Here is a 16,168-nt window from a genome sequence, read left to right as displayed (position 1 = left end):
AATTAATCATGTTTTTGGATTTCTAAATTTTATAAAAAACCTCAGCTGTTAAACATGTATAGTACACACTTGGGTGCTAAGTTGGAAAGCTAAGCACCCACCTGGAACTGAAGAATTTTAAGTGAAATTAGCTGCAGTTGTTTGAACATGCGCCAACTACTCCTAGTAATTATTTCCAAATGTAACTTTTTTTGATTTTGCAAAACTTTGTTTTAAATCGGTCACCTTTTACTTAATATCAGTGAACTCTGCTGAAGTAGTCTAGTTTGTGTTGGTGCCTTGCAGACAGTGCTTGCTACTGTGTGTTACACTATTGCCCCGACAGTATGAAAATAAACACATGTATAATTTTGTGAAGATCAATGGCCATTAAGTGAATGGCGTAGCCTCGACGTTGAAGCCCTTGAAGCCATTTTTCACTTAAGTGGGATAAATGCCAAATATAAACCTCGCTATTTTTTTTACCAATAATGGACTAATTTTATTTATAAATGCGAGGAAGATATATCTGACTTATATCAATTTTTTGATAGATTCAAATAAATATTTGCTTGTTAATGTAGCATAAATGACGACACATGGATGACTCTATAAAATAATGTGATAGTATGTTAACACTCTTTAACCAAAGAAGCTTACCAGAAATTGGAGCTAAAACCTTGGTGTTCCACCAGCTCAAAGCTCAGGAGCAAACAAAAATATATTGATAAGCGCCCATACATAATTGTAAAAAAATCAAAGTCAAATTAATAAAAGATCTATAAAATTTCAATCATTAAAAGCCTTGGCAAATTTGCTTATTTGAGATTGTTTGCATTTGAGTTCATGTCTTTGCACTCTGCTCTGCGAGTGGCAAATGGCAAAACGTGATAGCGCCGGGGGCTATGTTGCTAAAACACATCCATACGAACATTGTACACATAAGTATGTATGCAATAAAATTATAATCTGCTCTTTGCGTATTTAAGAGTCATGTGGTTTGAAACATAAAAAAAAACTGAAATTAATTTAATAATATTAAAATTGAATCAGCAGAATTGAAATTATTTTTTTGTATTTTTTGAAACTATGGGAATATACATGCATACATAAAAGTCAATAACATACTTTTTTTGCTTAAATAGTATATACATATCAAGTGACAAATTATGTTCACTGTCAATTATCATATGAAAGGCATACAAAGTATTATTTTGATTTTAAATATTAAATAAATATAAGATTTTCAAGGTTAACCACCAACAGCTCTTTGATATCCGAGCATTGTCTTGTCTTGCCCTGCAAAAACTGTTTTATCATTGGCTCATTTGTTCGATATGGAGTACTCTACTAACTACTCTTATACCTATAATGCAATGTTGAACCAACTTATGTCTCGATATTAACTGGGTGTATCACAATCAGTACTTGTGATTTCAGGATCGTCACAACTGTATGATTAAACCAGAAAAAACGTTAACTTCGGGTGCACCGAAGCTAATTTACCCTTCACAGGTTCATTTCTTTTAGTAACTATGTGTTCAGTTTGTATGGCAGCTATATGCTATAGTTAACCGATCGGAGATTACATTGTTGCCTTAGAAAATAACATATACCAAATTTCGTGAATATATCTTGTCAAACGTGAAAATTTTCCATACAAGCATTTGATTCCGATCGTTCAGTTTGTATGGCAGCTATATGTTATAGTGGCCCGATATCGGCCGTTCCGACAAATGAGCAGCTTCTTGAAGAGGAAATGACGTTTGCAAAATTTCAAAAAGATATCTTGAAAACTGAGAGACTAGTTCGTATATATACAGACAGACGGACAGACGGACACACAGACAGACGGCCATGGCTAAATCGACTCAGCTCGACATACTGATCATTTATATATATACTTTATAGGGTCTCCGACGCTTCTTTCTGGGTGTTACAAACTTCGTGACAAAGTTAATATATCCTGTACAGGGTATAAAAAGTAACGAACGGTCAAACTTTTATAGTCATTGTACTACAAACGATCTCCTATTACAGAACGTTACGTTCCTGGGAAAGTAACTTGTGGCACTATATAGTATACAGTACTTTAGTAGTATCCCAATGTTAATAGGAACACACATATACGATATTTTGGAAGAAATGTCATTTCTTTTGGAGCACTCTTTGCTATACGCATAGTTCAGGGTACGACATTTACACTCATAACTTTCTAGACGTGTATTTATGAAAATTTGTAGGCGCAACAGTTATCAGACATTTTATAAAATATTTAAAAATTATGTTAAAATGAAAATACTTAAAAACCCGTATAGTGAATATTACGTATTATTATTTTGCTTGTGCTGTTGCGTTAGTTCCGGCTGCTTTTACGATGTCCAGACTACGCTTTGCACGTTAATGAATTAAATGCATGACGTATACCTACTCGTACGTTTTTTATATATACATATATGTAAATTATGTGTTTTTAAATTTCATGAGTGATGATTTGCATTAATGGGATTCTGCACGTAGACTATACCAGCGGTTGAAGCGAGTAGCATGAGCGTTAAAAGATGTAACTAGAATGGGAACGTAGTATTTATTATAAAAGTTACACGAAACTTCTATTATAAGATACTAGGAATTTATATATTCGCTGATCTGATGATTAAATGAATAAGATATTGATGAAAGTAATGACTATGTCGTATGTATGTATATATTTATTACATATCGACGTGATGTTAAAATTAAATAAAACACTCAAATTTGGTTAATTGATTCTGTTATTTTATACCATTTAGAAGTTGAAAAAAAAATGTCGGCAAATAGTCACCATAGCTTCGTTTGCATATCTCCATCCGTTTACGGCAATTATCGATGACTTCTTCGAGCTCCTCGAGTGTTGCTGATTGATTGGCGTAAAGCTTTTAGAAAAGAAAATAATCTAGAGACGTTATATCGCATGACATTGGCGGCCATTAAACTGGACAAATTCTCAAAATCATCGTTTCGCCAAACTTTGCATGCAATGTGTCCATGCTTAGACGTGAGACATGGGCGGCGCACCGTCTTGTTGGAAATCGAGATCGTCCACGTCGATTTCAACAAAAGAGAAAAATATGGTGATAGTGTTGTAACGTTCGCAATTGCACCTTCATTTCCAAAGAAATAAGGCCCAAGGAAGCCGCCACACTACAATCCGCATCAAACGTTCAATTTTTGGGGATGGCAGTAGCATTTCCTGAACCACATAAGAGTGGGACTCACCCCAAAAGCGACAATTTTGTTTGGAGATGATTTTTCAACGAAAAAAAGCAGTTGCCACCGGAGAAATTGAATTTCCGTAATAACCTTGATCAATTTGCAAGCAAAGTTATTTTATTCAATATCTTCTGGTCATTTAGGTTAGGTCAATTCGTTGAGAATGCAAATGAGTTTACATGTACATAAGTCACAGAAAGCTGAAAATTTCATGCCTTTTATTCAGATCTGTTTACGATATCACCGAAACAGACACGCTCACCAAGAGTAACATACTTTGTACCGTTTTACCACCACCAAAGTATTTCAGAATTTCCCATCGAAAAATCGACGAGTAGAGGTCACAAAAGAGGTGCTTGACCACCATTTATTGTGGTGGACAACCCCAACAACAAACAAAATTTCATGGTAATTTTAAGAGATCAGCTTGAAGCAATATGTCGTTAGAGATCTGATTTGTAGGAAGAAAGTAGTGTTTAAGATAATGCTTGCTCAGACGAATGCTCCAATTGAGCCGATTGATCTCATGGTTAAATAAGATATTCATGAAACTAAGGACAATCCTAAACTGGTTTTATAACAAGAATGATTGGATTCGGGGTAAGCTGGTTTGACTCAAAAAAATCATTTTTGCGGAAGAACAAAATTACAAAAGGGATTCTGTACGCATGATCATAGGCCATTATTCCAATATGTAATTGAGTTAATTTTGTCGTGTCCGAAGGACAGATAGTCTACTTCAATTCAACTTGTTACACCCATAATTATACCCTGAACGGGGCATATTAAGTTTGTCACGAAGTTTGTAGCACCCAGAATCCTATAAAGTATATACATATATAAATGATCGGTATGTTGAGCTGAGTCGATTTAGCCATGTCCGTCTGTCTGTCTGTCCGTCTGTCTGTGTATATATACGAACTAGTCCCTCAGCTTTTTAAGATATCGTTTTGAAATTTTGCAAACGTCATTTTCTCTTCAAGAAGCTGCTCATTTGTCAGAACTGCCGATATCGGACCACTATAACATGTAGCTGCCATACAAACTGAACGATCGGAATCAAGTTCTTGTATGGAAAGCTTTCACATTTGACAATGTATCTTCACGAAATTTGGTACAGATTATTTTCTAAAGCAACAATGTAATCTCCGAAAAAATTGTTGAGATCGGATTACTATAGCATATAGCTTCCATACAAACTGAATACATAGTTACTAAAAGAAATGCACCTGTGAAGGGTATATTAGCTTCGGTGCAGCCGAAGTTAACGTTTTTTCTTGTTTTCTTATTTCGTTTGTGACAGAAGAGCTTTCTGCGTAACAGAAGAGCTTTCGTTCGTCTAATTTCTACTGAATTTCAGCAGAAAGTATTTACCTTCAACTGAAACCATGTTTCTTCCTAGAATATGCAATATTTTGATGCACTTTTACTTCTATTCTCTTTGCTATTCGTTTCTTGACCTACTTAGTGGATGGTAGTAAAGTGAATTCGTCGAAATGCAATATGATCACCTAGAGACCAAAAGTCAAGATTGTGAAGGCAAAACATGTTCTTTTTAAAAACGATATAGTTTGTAATTAAATTTAATGAATAAAATATGAAAGAAAGTATATATGTACATACATATATTTGAGTATTTCCGATGAGTTTATTGTGTAGTGTAAATGCACACAAAAAATAAAAACCACGAGTTCTAATATACATATATACATACATATATCTATAAATATAAAAATAAAGTTGCTTCATAATTATTTATTGTTATTTTGCTTTTGCTTATAGTAAGATAATAAATTTCACAATTTTCTGGTGTTATGGAACTACGTGTGATATTTCTGGAATTGTAGTCTAACTCACACTAAAATGCAAATTTGCTAATCGCACTTAAGTTTACCACATATTTTACCTGTCGTGATAATTTTTTGACTTTACGAGTTTATATTGTAAAGCAGTTAGTACTCGTAATCATATAGTGAGTTAGAGAAAGATGTTAAATCGCTGCAATGAAACCAACCAGTTATAAACTGCCTTACATCTAGTATGAACCGCAAATAGTTAGGAAACTGTCTTTGCCCAAACAAATAACTGGCTCGAAGTTTCAGATTCAAAAATCTTCTGAAACTATTTTTACTTGCATTGGTCTTTCAATGCAATAAAAGCTTCGCTTCAACTCAACTTTCAACTTTAAAAATTTTGGAATTATTGTATTTTCTGTACTATTTCCAATTTAGATCTAGATGTGAATTGCTATTTTTGAGTGTTAGTTTGATGTTTTATTGCAGAAGTAATTCATTTGTAGTACATATATAATTTCTAAAGTATTTAAATTCAAAAAATTGAGTATGTTTGTTACGAATATCATTTTTCCATGGATAATTTCAGAGACTTCCCGCTTTAATTCAATTAATTGAGTAGTTTTTTCCGATTCTAAACTTTAGAGTCCGAAGGAAAATATGCCATATTTGATCGATTTTAATACTTCAAGAACTGAAATGTTTAAATCTGCTTAACAATTTATGCCCAACCTTGAGTTTTTAAGTTCGGAGTGCTCCTTCTTTTTTTAGTCTTAAACTAACTCTGGAATGTAGTAAAGTGTGTATTTAGTTCAAAGGGCTAAGCCTTATTTCTTAATTGGATTATAAATAACAAATATTTAAAGTTTTAAAAACTTATAAACTATTCTTTTGATTTTTACCCTTAAGTACGTATTTGTTCTTAACACTTAGAAAAAGTGGAATGGTGTGATTTCACAGGCTGACAATGGAGTGATGTGTTCATCTAGATAATGTAAAAATTAGGTATAAAGTATCTAATCATCTTGTTCACCATCGAGTTCTCAAGAGAGTTGTTGTGGAAAGTTGATCTTAATTAAAAGCTTGAACTGAATTCATCTTATCATTTAAAAACTGAAGATCAAGCTGTGAAGTATGGTATAAGTATATAAAAACATCTTCAGTGTTGGGAAGAATCAGGAGAAAAAGTGCTGATAATGCTGTTTTAAAAAATAAAATATTGTGAATATATACATATTTCAATAGATTTTTTAATAACTCCGAATCCCAACCATTCTAAAGCCATTTAAATCTTTAACTTTTTCTAGTAAATTTCTACGTCATTGGCATTAGTATAAAAAAGGCATCTCATTTAATAGGCCATTAAAATTCTGAACGTGTCTCACATAAAACTACATCAATTATATACTACATACTTATATACAAAGGTACAAAATACATTTACGTACATATGTACATATATATTAGTATTGAATAATTCTGTCATTAGTAAATGTATACCTGGAATCAAAGTGTTCTTTTAAAATAATAATTTAAATGTCGAACAATTCTTTTAATTATGAGAGTAGTTAAGAATATTTTTTACACTTGTCTTAAGTTCGAAACTATACGATATAAGCTATAGATCAACACTCACTTTCAAAGCCAAACAATTTGAAAGTTTGGTCTAACTTTTAGACTTTTCCATCCACCGATAAAGTATGACATTATTAAGGAATCTTTCTTAATTTCTGCCTATAGGAACTATAAGTTGGTAACTAAGCCTAAAGTATTCACAATTCGAAGAAGAATTCAAGAGTTCTCCAGCTTCCTTCTCCAAAGGATTGTCAGACTGAATTTATTATGAATATTCAAATTAAAAAATATTTGAAAGGCGATGTTTTAAAATATGTACGTATGGATGTACATATATGATAGATATGTATGTGTTGGCTACGTATAGATTTCAAAACCTATTGGTGGTTTATAAGAACTTTAAGAAAACAAGCAGTAAATTTCTGAGAAAGTTGGATAATTTTGTAAGAGTTGCCACTCCTTTATTAAATAAATTGTTCTTAAGAAAACATACATACATATATATAGCAAATGGATATTAAACGTAGGATGTTTGAAGGGGTTTCAACCTGGGGCCACTAATAATTCAAACTTATTTTTTGCGTGCTTAAATTTTTCTTAACGATCCTTAAGGAAGAGGTTGTAAAGAACGTCGTTTATAAAAGTTTACTCAAAATCGTACTCAAATCGCTAAGCTATGTATGTACATAACTCATGCTACTTTTCTATTCGAATAATAAAAAATAATAGAGGGATACTTATACACATATGGAGTTACGGATTACGTTGATACCGGATGGTACAAACATTGATTTGAAATAACATGAATGTCGTTGAAATGCTGACTTGCAAAATGTTGCTTGTTAATTTTTTCGCATATTTTTCCGTATTATTGCTTTGTATTCTATTTTGCAAGCTTGCAATTCTAACCAGTTTTAGAAACGAACGACATGTGAATGTGATTGCTCAAGTAGAGCTATCGATCTGTACAAATATTCTTGAGAATTTAAGAGCTGAGTACCCTTAAAGTTTGTTTCACAAGGAACTTGAAATAGTCACATTTTAGAGTTGCTACATCCGTACTTAGAAAGCTCTTAGATTGTTTATTTAGTTACTAACGTTCTTATAAAGGGTGTCTGGTGTAATGAGGTATTTTGAAGTATTTTCCCATTGGCAAACTTAATTGATTTTGTAGAATTAGTCAGACCCATTTGCTGATAAATTGACACTTAAAATTGCAAACGAATTTACTTACAATCTGTAATTAGCTGAAGATAACGGAAAATTTACTGCGATTACAATTCTAAATTTGATACTCATTTACATGCAAGTCGTCATGAATCATTCAGTTTGTTGTTTGAGAACAGACTTCTATTGAATTTAAAGTAGAATATTATAAAATATAAATATGACATTAGGGCATACATTTATGGGGCATTTCATAATAAATTTTTTAAACGAATAATAATCTTTACTCTTTATATGAACTCTCATTATTCTCTATAACACAAAAATTGGTTTTAGGCAACAGATTTTTGATATCTGATGATCCTTTGGAATATGGCTAGGAATAGCGGTATATTTTCGAATAGATAGCAACCTCCTTAACAAATACGGACGTATTTTTAAGTGTAATTCCGTGTAGAAGAGGATACTCCTTGATGTCCCTTGATGTCTCCCATCGAACACCTGCACAGTGAGGCCAATACGCTCCCAGTTAAGAAGCAAAAGGACTCCTCTCCAAGCAGAAATGATCCCCGCAGTTACCTGCTTGTAGTGGAACCGCCTCTTAGGAGCATCAGAGGTACTTCTTCAACTACCAGACCATACCGACCAGATTTCTGTGGCAACAAACTTCAGACAAGTACTGCGTGGCGTACTTAGAGTCAAAGCGCGAGAATCGACAGTGACCCTAGGGCAGCTTCGTTTTAACCACCTCTTTGCATGCCCTGCAACCCTACAACTTATCTAAACCTTACCATTCTAACGGGTAACCGTTACAACAACAACAAGTAGTCCATGCGAATTACTTTTGAAAAGAAAGGGAGATTTCCATTTAGTAAACCAGGACATTTTGTAGACCGTTGGTTTAGATATCTCCACATTTGATTTTTATTAAAACTTTAAACATTCCGAGTAATATGGTAAGGCTCAGGCTCCTTCACTCACATACATGTGAAACAGGTGCCCAGAAAACCCCTAATCATTACTGGAAAAAGAAGTTTTATTGCTAAAAACCGATAATTTATCGAAATATAAATTATGTATTCAACAGGAGCAATTAAATTCAATACTTTCATGAAGAAATTCGGAATCAAGGCACTTGAAATCACGGATAAATGAAAATCAGCTGACTTACTGCATTATTGCCATGGAGCACTCATTTAACCCAAGTTGCCATTTTGCCTCTTTGCCTCTATTACAATGCATTGTTAAATGTTGAGATTGAAAAATTGCAAAAATTCCGCAATAACAATAACGCAGGGGTCATGGTACCTAGACTATGCTAATATTTAATATTTGAACTCTTCAAACAACGCAACCGAATACAGCAAGAGAGATTACCGCTAGTATAACTTTATGCAACATATGCTTTGCAAAAATTAATTTGATAAGAAATATAATGACGTAAATATTTAAATTGAGGCGTTTGTATAGAAGAAATTAAATAATTTTGGTAAACAAAGAACGCGTTTTTTGCTAATTGTACAAAAACATATGCAGTTAATTGAGCATTCACAATAAAACCACACACATACAGTGGGTTCTCGATAGTCGCAACTCATATTCTATTTCGTCAGCATTTAGAACTTGGCTCTTGTTTAAAGATTACTCAAAACATCGACTGGTCCTGCGACATCTAACTAGAAACCGAACCTTAAATTACCAATAGTCACATTTCTAAATATATTTTTAGCGCCGCAATATCCCAAAAGAATTTATTCAGCTTGGCATACATATAAGGGTAGAGGACAAGCTTGGTAACGCTGCTTATTCTTCTCTTCTGGTCTAGAAATTAAAAAAAAAATCGATCTTTTTTTTCAAAGTTTAACTATTCAAGAATATGTGTACTAGAGAATTTTTCAAAATTCAAATTATTTTCGGAGATATAGGCATTTTTCTGACCCGGCATCCAAACTGGTTCGGCCGGAACTAATCGAACAAAAGACTTTACGCGAAAATTTAAACGCGTTTTTCTCAAAACTGACTTTTTCGGAACGATACCCACGATTTCTCAGGTTTTACTGGACCGATTTACTTGAAATTTTTATAGAGTCTTCTTTATAGACTTGTCTATGGTTGGAACTAGCCCCATCCCCAAATTTTTATTTTTATTATTTTTAAAAAATTCGAAATAGTCAGAAAAAGTGATCCAAAAAAACTTTTTTTCAGGCAGTCGCTATTTTGTGAAACATATTTTTTCCCACTTTTCCGTAGTTCCGGCCATTGCGACATTATTCTAGATTAATAATCTTTTTTTTTTTTGGTTTCAGATAACTAGAAGGGTTGAAATCATGGGTATGGTCACGTGGAAATTTTTAGAGACCCCCACTTCGTCAGCTCATAATTTTTGAAATTTTTTACTTTTTTAGTTTTTAATTTTTGTTTTGTACTCTTCTAAAATTAACAAATAACTAGTAAAAAATGGATAGTAAAAATATTAATTGCCTTATTTTTACGACACTTTAAAAATTACCTGAAATTCATGCTTCTTGACCAGAACACCCCCTTAATATGAGATTAGTAGAAACTGTGTGAAAATCCTGTTTCTTCAAATGTTAGATATTTGCATTTCTTAGTAGGTATTTGATTGGAAAATTTTTGTTTTAAGGAAAAATGCTCTTAAACATACAAATATCTCATATATCTCAAATTGTCTATTTACCGTTTTATTGAAAGAGCGTAAAAACTCTCCAACTAAAAGTTAGATTTTACAGCTACGTAACCATATTTTACGGTATTTTTATTTTGTTTCAGTTAGCTAGAGTGAGCTGTAAAAAGAAGAGTATACCCGTCGTGAAGATATCACGTCAAATGTAAAAGTTTTCCATACAAAAACTTGATTCCGATCGTTCAGTTTGTATAGCAGCTATATGTTATAGTGGCCCGATATCGGCAGTTCCGATAAATGAGCAGCTTCTTGAAGAGAAAATGACGTTTGCAAAATTTCAAAACGATATCCTAAAAACTGATGAACTAGTTCGTATATATACAGACGAACAGATAGACAGACGAACATGGCTAAATTGAATCAGCTCAACATACTGATCATTTATATATATACTTTATAGGGTCTCCGACGCTTCCTTCTGGGTGTTACAAACTTCGCGGCAGACTTAATATATCCTGCTCAGGGTATAATTATAATTATAATAGACCAGTGTAGTTTTACGGATGTGTAAAAGAAATATATTGATAAAAATGTTTGCAATAAAGACGGATCTTTTAAAATTTTTTTATTTATGAATTTTGATAAAAAATATTTCTTTAATAAAAATGTTTTGTTACCATACATTTTCCGTTCAAAAGAATTACTTTTGCGGGAAATGAATTGTGGGTTTTTGCAGGAATTACTTTTCAGTGAGATAAATTGTGGCGAGAATGAAATTTTTTTTCGGTGGGTCATACACCTTCAACACAATTATAAGAGAGATAACGGGGTAACTATCGGAGATCACAATTAAATGTTTAATAAAGTTTTTAAGAAAGAGGGTCAGGTTCATTGTTTCGAGCAACATTTTGCAAAAGGAATGCTGTTAGTGGTTTGTGAGCACAATGGTGTGATAGGTGAAGAGCTGATTTTATTGAAAATATTTCTATGTATATCGATGATATTTCAAATTCGTTTGATACCAAGAATTTTTTGAATTTATTTGCAAACTGTGTTGAAAAGGGTGGCTCCTTTAAATGATTTTTCGTACATAATTATTTCCTTGACCTCATCAGAGCAATGTCTGTTTTGAAAAATTTCATTTATTTTGCAGTTTGACTAAATAAAAGAATTTTAACAAATGGCAACTCTCTTAAAAAATAATTTTAACTTTCGTAACGCTGTCCTTAGTTCGATGTCCACATTGTAATATCGTATTAATTTTAGAAATTTAGTTGTCAAAATGCTTCAAAAAGGTGGCCACTTTGTGACCAAAAAGTTTTCAACCCTAATTTCTAAAATGTCTTTACACTATATGAACATATTTTTGGAGTATATCAATAATTTTTTTAGATATATCAATAATATTTCAAATTTCACAAATTTGATACCAAGAAGTTTTGAATTTATATATCAACTCTTTTAAAATATATATCAAATTTCACCCGTTTTCAAATATTTTAAATTTGATAACAAATGGCAAGCTTTTAAAAATTCTTGCTTTCAACTTTCTTTATTTGATACCATATTTGAATATTTTATTAATTTTAGAAATTTAAGAAAAAGGTGGCAACTCTTTTCAACTGTAAGTTTTCTGCTTAACTTTGCTGCCTATATATTTTATGTTTATAGTATTAATATTTTTCAAAATTAATTTCTAAATAGATGGCAACTTGCTCCAAAAGCCGTATTTAATAACTGTACATTTTATCAAAAACTACATTTTTTAAAGAGGTGGCGGCTTTCTTTAAATAATCTTGTCATCTTTTTAAAGCACTTTTCATATTTTTATTTTTTAATTTGATGATAGTTTTCTTTCAAAATATGTTCAAATGTAAGTTTTTGAGGATCTCCTTACTTTGATTCACCTGATGTATTAATAATTCAAGCAATTGTTAATCGTACACAATTATTTTTCCTATTCTGGTGGCAGCCCTAAAAAATATGTTTTGCTTTGATTTTTCGAAAAAACTATTTGTTTCGAAATTAATATTTTCGTAAAAATTTCTATCACTATCATGCAATTATATTTTATAAATCTCTTAAAAAAAAAATCTACAGAAAATATTTTCAGCTGTAAGCTCTCGCAAATCTCTTTATTTTGGTGTTCATTTTTCCATAATAATTTTAAATTTTGTCAGTCTTATCCAATTACGATTTAAAAAGGTGGCAACTTTCTTCCGAAAATATATCCTATTAGAAATTATTGTACCTCTATTCATTCACTAAGCGTTTGCATAATTTTGAATATATACAAAACTGAAAAATATGTAAAAGCAATAATAGTTGGACTTATAATTCGGTTGAGGAATAAATTTAATTACTTATTTTATGCAAAGTTTAAGATAAAATATGAATAAAAAGTTTCACCTTAAAAATATTCCAGCCTTGTATAAATGTGTCACTGTTTCTTATTGTATAATGCCAATTAGGTGTTCTAGAGTTTAATATATTTTTAGTGTCTAAAGTTTTATCGCATAAATTTGTATAATTTCCTGTTTTACTTACGGCAAATCTCTAATTTTCACAACTTTCGAAGCTTCGCACCTCTCAATTTCGCATAAATTTTCAAAACTGTTGTTTTCACGACTTGCCTTGATTGCAAGAAAAAACTTGCATAACTATTGTTGGTGCTGTTGTTGTATCTTTCACAAAAATACCCGTTAGCTTACACAACAACTTTATTTGGCATTAAATTTTCTTTCACTCATTCCAGCGCTTCACATTGCAACTGTAATTTCCTCACTTGCACACGTGAAAATTCGAACACAACAACAAAGCAAAACACACTAGCGGCGAGCTAACAACAACGACGGCAGTACACGTGACATTCAAAGCTACAACTTCCTGTTGCGGGAATGGATTTGGCTCCAGCTCGGCTTCGATTTTTCAAAATGGATATTTGAATGACTCTCGGCTTTTACGGCACACGCGCCCATAAAATAACAGCACCAAAAAGCTTAATATGAAGACACGATTACGTTGAAGCTTCACTTAGTTATGCCACCGTTACACTCGCTCGCCCGATCGATTGCCCACATGTGCTTTGGCCGCGCGATCGCTTGGAACTGAACTATCTGCCATTGCGGTCTACATTCGTCGCATGGCATCTATGAGATTTTTTGCTCTTGACTAGTTGGTAACGTGCGATATTTTCGCATCTAAATATTTCGCTCGGCAATTTTGAGGTGCCTTTGCAGATCGATCAGGCAGCGGTTGTGCCTTCAGAGCTCAATGATTTCTAGCGATCGCCGCGCTCTGGCTTATTGCCATTCAATGTTGCGCTCTGCATTCCCCGGCACTCGCTCTCTCTCTCTCTCTGCTCCAACATAACATGTTTTAGCTGCCTCCACAGCTCCCCAAATCGCTTGTTGGATGTGTTGACGCTCCGTAATTGTTTGTTTACTAACATGTTGGAGACGTTGGCTCGTTCGGCAGTTCGATGGTTTGCATGCTTTGCATAGTTTTGTGTGTTCGTTTATCGGATCGCTGCGTTTGCACCTTTTAACAGTCTGTTGATTTGCTTGTTCGTACATTATTTGTTGCAGGTAAACATTTTTGTTTAATTATTTCCATCGCTTTTAGTTAACACCGATTGTAGCCGGTCGGCTTACAGATTCATATGTATCTGGTTGTATAATGGTGGTATTGAGCAATTATGTCAAATGTGTAAAATCACTAAAAATCGATAATTTCGAAGACATTAAAAAACTTAAGTATGTATATTGGATTATCCGCGCAAAAAGCGCCCACAAAGCCGATGGGTTGGGTAATAAAAGTTTGAACAGCTACAATCTTCTCGTCGATGGCCAAATCCAGTGATTATTGTGCACACAAAACGGGTGCGTTTGAGCTTACACAACACAAAGCTGACTACGCCTAATGAAATTACACCATAAACGGGGTATATTATGTTGGCCACGAAGTTTGTAATATCCAGAAAGATGGAAGGCTTGTGTCGATTAAGCTATGTTGTGCACATTCTCTTCCCTTCAAGTAGCTACTCATTTCATAGGATCGATTAAAATGAAATCCTTATATGGATTTTTTTTGACCAGATATCTTTGCGAAATTTGGCATGGCTTATTGGCCAAGACAATGCTAAACAGTCCGCGTGCGCGACCCTTCAAGCTAGCCAAATATTGTAGTATTTTCCTTGCAAAAGATGCTAGAGATGTATACATATGTGGTGATTAGCATTAATCGAGTCCTTTTTTCAGAAAGCGATTTAATTGAATCGAATTGCCTGTTTTGATTAATCGAATCATTAATTGATCAATTACTAAATTAATCAATAAACTTTTTTCAAATCAACTATTAACGATTCAACCCATTTTTGATATACCATTATAAAAGAAGGAGTATCGCCTAATTTCAGTTGTAAATATCACATACGGACCGACATTTTCGATCAAAAGTCAAATACATATGTGACCTGGTCTACGAAAAGGGAGCTAACGTGCGAAAACTAGTTTTCTCGGAAACAGCTGTTAAAAATAAACAACTCGTTTCGTCAGTTTCTCGTTATCTCATTAATTGTTCTCCTTTCCAGAGGCTTCAAGGACGTCCAGTAAGTGTTGTTTTTGGTCGGAATATTATTATAGTTCATCGTGTAAGTTGCTAGTGTGGAACATTTAAAAAAGTAACACTGAAGAAGTGACGTTTACTCTAATTCCGCGCAGCTGCTGTTGTCTCGTTTTCATTGTCTTTTCGGATGTTCTGTTATCATTTGTGTAAGTGTTTCTGTTGACTATCGTCTCTCATTTCGCATGAAATGAAACATGAGTGTTGATGTTCAGTGTTATCACAATATTTCCATGAAAAGGATTTGAAGGGAGCGATTATGATGTATCTCAGGCAGAAGATGATACCGAGCAAACTTTTGTTAAGATTGACCTGTCTGTTGTTGAAGTAAAGGAGGAGGAGCTGGTAACAAAATTTCTGTCAAAAGATTGTTGTAATAATAAATGTCATACGCTGATACCACGGGAAATGATTGAGAGTTCGCGGAACAGTTGTTTAGAGATGTCGAAAAATGAACTTGATTTAGTGATACTAAGTCACATCGAAGCTGGAATTATGAGTAACGAAAAGCTAGAAAGTGTATACGCAAAGCTTGCTGGGCGGAAGAAATATGGACAGAGACAGCATACGGAAGTTATGAGGCATAAAATTACATTTACGTTCTACAGAGTACCTGTTTGTCGTTGTTTTTCCTTTTTGTACATACATGCGTGTGGGAAGAACCGGAGAACATTTAGCTTAACGTTTTTGTGCCTGGAATCTAGTACTACAGATAACCATACACGGACTGGCCGGCGAAGTCGATCACATCCAAACCCATTTGGGGATGACATCGAAAAAGAGGCTGTATTTGAGTCGATAGTGCCGAAGATACCTTCTTTCCACACCCGGACGACTCCCAAGTCGCCAAGCACGATTTTCGACATCGTGGCGAGACAGTCTCTCAATGCGTTATCAAAAACATCTTTGGCCACATCGTCCTTCTCATCCGTCGGGGCGTGAGCGCAGATCAGCGATATGTTGAAGAACCTCGCTTTGATGCGGATTGTGGCTAGACGTTCTTTCACCGGAGTGAATGATAGTACTCGGCGACGGAGTCTCTATCCCACCACGAATTTTTCAAAAATTTTGCCCACTGGTGCCCCCTTCTACTGCAAACCTCTAACTCTACAAACTCGTTTTTTTTTTTTTTTGT

The 16,168-nt window shown here is 33.6% G+C and overlaps 1 protein-coding gene across 2 annotated transcripts in view; it reads right to left on the bottom strand.

Annotated features, from left to right (window-relative positions):
* LOC126761829 (organic solute transporter alpha-like protein) overlaps positions 1-13,531 on the bottom strand; it is a 37,601-nt gene extending 24,070 nt beyond the window's left edge. The window contains exons 1-2 of one of the 2 annotated variants that reach the window (XM_050478239.1): positions 12,958-13,531; positions 12,820-12,886 (exon numbers count right to left, since the gene is read on the bottom strand). The gene's annotated coding sequence lies outside the window, so the exon portion shown is untranslated. The remainder of the gene's footprint in view (positions 1-12,819; positions 12,887-12,957) is intronic. The other variant, XM_050478238.1, reaches the window with a different exon arrangement.
* Positions 13,532-16,168: the final 2,637 nt, after the last annotated feature.

The sequence above is a fragment of the Bactrocera neohumeralis genome, chromosome 6 (assembly GCF_024586455.1).
Source record: "Bactrocera neohumeralis isolate Rockhampton chromosome 6, APGP_CSIRO_Bneo_wtdbg2-racon-allhic-juicebox.fasta_v2, whole genome shotgun sequence".
In the NCBI taxonomy this organism is placed as follows: Eukaryota; Metazoa; Arthropoda; class Insecta; order Diptera; family Tephritidae; genus Bactrocera; species Bactrocera neohumeralis.
Note: the sequence above shows the minus strand (reverse complement) of the source record. Positions and strands in the feature narration are given on the sequence as shown.